General features: G+C 41.2%; 1 long non-coding RNA gene across 1 annotated transcript; it reads right to left on the bottom strand.

Moving 5' to 3' along the window:
• Nucleotides 1-4,042: 4,042 nt before the first annotated feature.
• LOC112072007 (uncharacterized) lies at nt 4,043-5,103 on the bottom strand. Its single transcript, XR_002894223.2, has 3 exons — nt 5,020-5,103; nt 4,702-4,761; nt 4,043-4,310 (listed from the first exon to the last, which is right to left on the bottom strand). It is a non-coding gene; the product is annotated as an uncharacterized lncRNA (long non-coding RNA).
• Between the last annotated feature and the right edge of the window lie 1,778 nt (nt 5,104-6,881).

Genomic DNA, 6,881 nt, shown 5'->3' with positions numbered 1-6,881 from the left:
TGTCACTACCCACTGGGCACAGACGTCAGTTCAACGTCTAGTTTTGATTTACATTTGGTTGAGTAACAACTAACGTGAATTCAACGTGAAATCCACAAAACATTTGAAAACATAAAAAACAATAACTCTACTTTCTAATGTTCATAAACATTACTGTCTTTAACTCTCTTCCTGAATCTGTTTGAATCTACATGCCCCCCTCTGTCACGTTCTGACCTTAGTTCCTTGTTTATGTCTCTATTTTGGTTTGGTCAGGGTGTGAGTTGGGCTGGGCATTCTATGTTTTGTTCTATGTTTTGTATTTCTGTGTTTGGCCTGGTATGGTTCCCAATCAGAGGCAGCTGTAAATCGTTGTCTCTGATTGAGAACCATACTTAGGTAGCCTGTTCCCACCTGTTTGTGGGTAGTTGTTTCCTGTTTTGTGTTGTGTCACCTGATAGGACTGTTTCGTTTTTACACCTTTGTTATTTTGTATTCAGTGTTCAATAAATTTAACATGGACACGTACCACGCTGCATTTTGGTCCGATCCTTCCTATTCCTCATCAGACGAGGACGACGTTCGTTACACCCTCAGTGGTAGATAACATCTATGGTATTCTATGGTCTAGTTGTAACATAGTACATATTCATTTCCATACAGTGGCTTGCGAAAGTATTCACCCCCCTTGGCATTTTCTTATTTTGATGCCTTACAACCTGGGAATAAAATAGATTTTTGGGGGGTTGTATCATTTGATTTACACAACATTTGTGAAACAAACAAGAAATAAGACAACAAAAAAACAGAACTTGAGCGTGCATAACTATTCACCCCCCCAAAGTCAATACTTTGTAGAGACACCTTTTGCAGCAATTACAGCTGCATGTCTCTTGGGGTATGTCTCTATAAGCTTGGCACATCTATCCACTGGGATTTTTGCAAAACTGCTACAGCTCCTTCAAGTTGGATGGGTTCCACAGGTATACAGGACTCTTTAAGTCATACCACAGATTCTCAATTGGATTGAGGTCTGGGCTTTGACCAGGCCATTCTAAGACATTTAAATGTTTCCCCTTAAACCACTTGAGTGTTGCTTTAACAGTATGCTTATGGTCATTGTCCTGCTGGAAGGTGAACCTCCGTCCCAGTCTCAAATCTCTGGAAGACTGAAACATGTTTCCCTCAAGAATTTCCCTGTATTTAGAGCCATCTGTCATTCCTTCAATACTGACCAGTTTCCCAGTCCCTGCCGATGAAAAACATCCCCACAGCATGATGCTGGCACTACCATGCTTCACTGTGGGGATGGTATTCTCGGGGTGATGGGAGGTGTTGGGTTTGCACCAGACATAGCGTTTTCCTTGATGGCCAAAAAGCTCAATTTTAGTCTCATCTGACCAGAGTACCTTTTTCCATATGTTTGGGGAGTCTCCTACATGCCTTTTGGCGAACACCAAACATGTTTGCTAATTTTTTTCTTTAAGCAATGGCTTTTTTTTCTGGCCTCAAATGGTACTATGGACAGATACTCCAATCTCCGCTGTGGAGCTTTGCAGCTCCTTCAGGGTTATCTTTGGTCTCTTTGTTGCCTCTCTGATTAATGTCCTCCTTGCCTGGTCCGTGAGTTTTGGTGGATGGCCCTCTCTATTGGCAAGTTTGTTGTGATGCCATATTCTTTCCATTTTTTAATAATGGATTTATTGGTGCTCCTTGGGATGTTAAAAGTTTCAGATATATTTTTATAACCTAACCCTGATCTGTACTTCTCCACAACTTTTTCCCTAACCTGTTTGGAGAGCTCCCTGGTCTTCATAGAGCCGCTTGCTTGGTGGTGTTGCAGACTCTGGGGCCTTTCAGAACAGGTGTACAGTATACAGTTGAAGTTGGACGTTCACATACACTTAGGTTGGAGTCATATATGTTTGTAAATATATACAATATTTACAAACATTGGAGAAAAACAAGCTTACAGTTGAAGTCGGAAGTTTACATACACTTAAGTCATTAAAACTTGTTTTTCAACCACTCCACAAATTTCTTGTTAACAAACTATAGTTTTGGCAAATCGGTTAGGACATCTACTTCGTGCATGACACAAGTCATTTTTCCAACAATTGTTTACAGACAGATTATTTCACTTATAATTCACTCTATTACAATTCCAGTGGGTCAGAAGTTTACGTACACTAAGTTGAACAGCTTGGAAAATTCCAGAAAATGATTTGATGTCTTTATAAGCTTCTGATAGGCTAATTGACATCATTTGAGTCAATTGGAGGTGTACTTGTGGATGTATTTCAAGGCCTACCTTCAAACCCAGTGCCTCTTTGCTTGACATCATGGGAACATCAAAAGAAATCAGCCAATATTGTAGACCTCCACAAGTCTGGTTCATCCTTGGGAGCAATTTCCAAATGCCTGAATGTACCACCTTCATCTGTACAAACAATAGTACGCAAGTATAAACACCATGGTACCGCGCAGGTGTCATACCGCTCAGGAAGGAGACGCGTTCTGTCTCCTAGAGATGAACGTACTTTGGTGTGAAATGTGCCAATTATTCCCGGAACAATAGCAAAGGACCTTGTGAAGATGCTGGAGGAAACAGATACAAAAGTATCTATATCCACAGTAAAACAAGTCCTATATCGACATAACCTGAAAGGCTGCTCAGCAAGGAAGAAGCCACTGCTCCAAAACAGCCATAAAAAACACAGACTACGGTTTGCAACTGCACATGGGGACAAAGATCGTACTTTTTGGAGAAATGTCCTCTGGTCTGATGAAACAAAAATAGAACTGTTTTGCCATAATGACCATCATTATGTTTGCAGGAAAAAGTGGGAGACTTGCAAGCAAAAGTACACTACCCCAACCGTGAAGCATGGGGGTTGCAGCATCATGTTGTGGGGGTGCTTTGCTGCAGGAGGGACTAGTGCACTTCACAAAATAGATGGCATCATGACGGAGGAAAATTATGTGGATATATTGAAGCAACATCTCAAGACATCAGTCAGGAAGTTAAAGCTTGGTCGCAAATGGGCCTTCCAAATGGATAATGACCCCAAGCAAACTTCCAAAGTTGTGGCAAAAGAACTTAAGGACAACAAAGTCAAGGTATTGGTGTGGCCATCACAAAGCCCTGACCTGAATCCTATAGAAAATTTGTGTGCAGAACTGAAAAAGTGTGTGCGAGCAGGGAGGCCTACAAACCTGACACAGTTACACCAGCTCTGTCAGGAGGAATGGACCAAAATTCACCCAATTTATTGTGGGAAGCTTGTGGACGTCAACCCAAAACGTTTCACCCAAGTTAAAAAATGTAAAGGCAATGCTACCAAATACTAATTGAGTGTATGTAAATTTCTGACCCACTGGGAATGTGATGAAAGAAATAAAAGCTGAAATAAATAATTTGCTCTACTATTATTCTGACAATTCACATTCTTAAAATAAAGGACGCCATTGAGATTGACCTAAAACAGGGAATTTTTACTAGGATTAAATGTCAGAAATTGTGAAAAACTGAGTTTAAATGTATTTAGTTAAGGTGTATGTAAACTCCGACTTCAACTGTATATACTGAGATCATGTGACAGATCATGTGACACTTAGATTGCACACAGATGGACTTTATTTAACTAATCATGTGACTTGTGAAGGTAATTGGTTGCACCAGATCTTATTTAGGGGCTTCATAGCAAAGGGGGTGAATACATATGTAGGCACCACTTCCGTTTTTTGTATTTTTTTCTTTTTGAAACAAGTATTTTTTCAAATTTCACTTCACCAATTTGGACTATTTTGTGTATGTCTATTACATTAAATCCCCCAAAAATCAATTTAAATTACAGGTTGTAATGCAACAAAATAGGAAAAATACCAAGGGGGGTGAATACTGTTGCAAGGAACTGTACATTTTGTATTCATCATCATCATCATATTTATTTTGTTACACAGCTTGTACATTTAATTTATACCGTCTTGATCATGATTGGTTACTGGCATTGGACATTTGACTATATACATGAGAGATATAAGATGAACATGTAAAAAACAAGCGACATGGGGGAAAAGGTGGATGGAACATAACTAATATAACAGATAGTGTATGTGGTGAAAATGAAAATAAACACAACAGACTGTCTTCAGTAGTTTATTACACTAAAGGATAGAGGGGTCTTTCTGGGGTGGRTTAAGAGKTATGACAGAATCATATTGGAGGSAGATAGATGATGTAACACAGGAGAGGGGAGTGTTCTGTCCTTCCAGTRAAAGGACTCAACCAAKGTCTTCTCAGTCAGTYACTATTGTGCTGCTGCCCTCTGCTGGAGAGGAAGTGAAACATTCAGTCACATTCTCCATTGTGACGTTTCCACTAGATACAGATCTAGGATCAGTTTCCCCTCCTCCTATCCTAACCTTAATCTTGAGTGGGAAATATTGAAATCTGACCTAAGATCAGCATCTAGGGGCAACGTCACCCTAAACCCAGGCACAGTCCACACTGTAATGTTATGGATACACACTGATAACAATGAGTTTAGCTGGTCACAATGTGATAATAACATTTTACATGCAGCAAAACAAATACASTGATAAAGATGTGTGTGGTTAAAGAGTGATGTTTACTACACATAGTAATGTGGTGTTGTCTGTATCTTTGTTGAGAGATCAGCATCATCTGGTACAACAGACAGAGGAGACACCAACACTGACCTGTGTGGTCACCTGTAGAGCTAGTGAGCTGTAGACCACATTATCATCTGGTTCTGCTGACTACAGAGGAGGAACAGGGAGAGAGGTGAACAGGGACACTTCTGTCATGATGGAGAGTACACTATAAAAACACAGTTCTCAGTGAAATTAAAAAGTGTAGACAGTTATAATTGTGATATGTAACATAAAGGTGATATATTAGGCCTACAGCTATAATGGTGACATAACCATGACTATATTAACACTGAGGAAACAATCACCTACTGTTGTTTCTGAAAACATAATACTAGCTGAGGATAATCAGTAGAACAGCTTTACCTTGGTCTGTCCTTTTAGTTGGGCCTTGTGCTGGAGGATGACATTGCTGTATGTGACATCATCATCAGCTTCAGGAAATGGATCCTGCTGATAGAGACACAAATAACAAAAATGTATTGTTATATTGTTATAGTGTACATTTAGCCATGCTTGTTCCAAGACAGAAAATTTGACTGGAAATACAATTCTTTTCTAAACAGATGTACATTTGCCAAGGCTATGATGCTTTATGAGTAAAAGCCATAATGTTGTCTAAGAGTCGAGATGAGTGTAGCCATATCTTGACATTATCTTCTGTCCTGAACTGATCAGGCATCACATCACGATTGAGAGAGAGAGAAGCCCAGCTCACACTGCAGAGATGGAGGAGAAAGAGAGAGAGAGAGATGGAGGAGAAAGAGAGAGAGAGAGATGAGGAGAAAGAGAGAGAGAGAGATGGAGGAGAAAGAAGAGAAGAGAGAGAAGAGAGAGATGAAAGGAGAGAGAGAGATGGAAAGAGAGAGAGAGAGATGGAAGAGAGAGAGAGAGATGGAAGAGAGAGAGCAGGAGAGAGAGAGAGAGAGAGAGAGAGAGAGAGAGAGAGAGAGAGAGAGAGAGATGAGAGAGAGAGAGAAGAGAGAGAGAGATCCCCAGCTCACACTGCAGAGATGCCAAAAATACTTTCACCCTGCCACCAAACAGCAGTTGATTGCAAGCATTTCGCGAGACTGTGCCTCAAAAGCTAATGTCTACCTGGCCACTATTCAAACCTGGATTTGAACAGCGTTTATGACCAGGTCCACCTCTACAAAGCAGCAATCCCAACTTTCTCCAGGACCCTGAAGGACGTCACCCTCAACCGTACCCCCAGCAACTCATACAGGAGCAACAGAGCAACGGACACCCCGCCCAGACCAGCGAGACACCCTCCCAGACCTACAAGACCCCCTCCTGAAAGCTGCACTTAGAGAACTCATGCCAAGATGACCTACACCCAGATCACAGCATCACCAGCCACACCCCAACCAGCTAAGACCACCCCAAACAAAACCTGGCCACAACCTTTATAGGTAACCCCCATTTCAGACCTATGCCCCTTCTGCCCACCCCATGCCCCCCACCCCTGCGGCAAGGACCTCAACATGACAGCAGAACATAAGCCCAGACCGTGAGCAGAGCAACAGCCCAAACCACCACTATTACACACGCCCAAGCAACATCCTGCGACCAAAGAGGTACAGTTGAAGTTGGAAGTTTACATACACTTAGGTTGGAGTCATTAAAAATAGTTTTTCTACCTCTCCACAAATTTTTTGTCAACAAACTATAGTTTTGGCAAGTCGGTTAGGACATCTACTTTGTGCATGACACAAGTCATTTTTCCAACAATTGTTTACAGAGAGATTATTTCACTTATAAATCACTCTATTACAATTCCAGTGGGTCAGAAGTTTAAACACACTACGTTGACTGTGCCTTTAAACAGCTTGGAAAATCCAGAAAATTATGTCTTGGCTTTATAAGTTTCTGATAAGCTAATTGACATAATTTGAGTCAATTGGAGGTGTCCCTGTGGATGTATTTCAAGGCCTACCTTCAAACTCAGTGTCTCTCTGCTTGACATCATGGGAAAATCAAAAGAAATCAGGCAGACCTCAGAAAAAAATTGTGGACCTCCACAAGTCTGGTTTATCCTTGGGAGCAATTTCCAAACGCCTGAAGGTACCATGTTCATCTGTGCAAACAATAGTACGCAAGTATAAATGTAACGGATGTGAAATGGCTAGCTAGTTAGCGGGTACGTGCTACTAGCGTTTCAATCAGTTACGTCACTTGCTCTGAAACCTAGAAGTAGTGTTGCACCTTGCTCTGCAAGGGCCGTG

Source organism: Salvelinus sp. IW2-2015, unplaced genomic scaffold (genome assembly GCF_002910315.2).
Source record: "Salvelinus sp. IW2-2015 unplaced genomic scaffold, ASM291031v2 Un_scaffold1798, whole genome shotgun sequence".
NCBI lineage: Eukaryota > Metazoa > Chordata > Actinopteri > Salmoniformes > Salmonidae > Salvelinus > Salvelinus sp. IW2-2015.
Note: the sequence above shows the minus strand (reverse complement) of the source record. Positions and strands in the feature narration are given on the sequence as shown.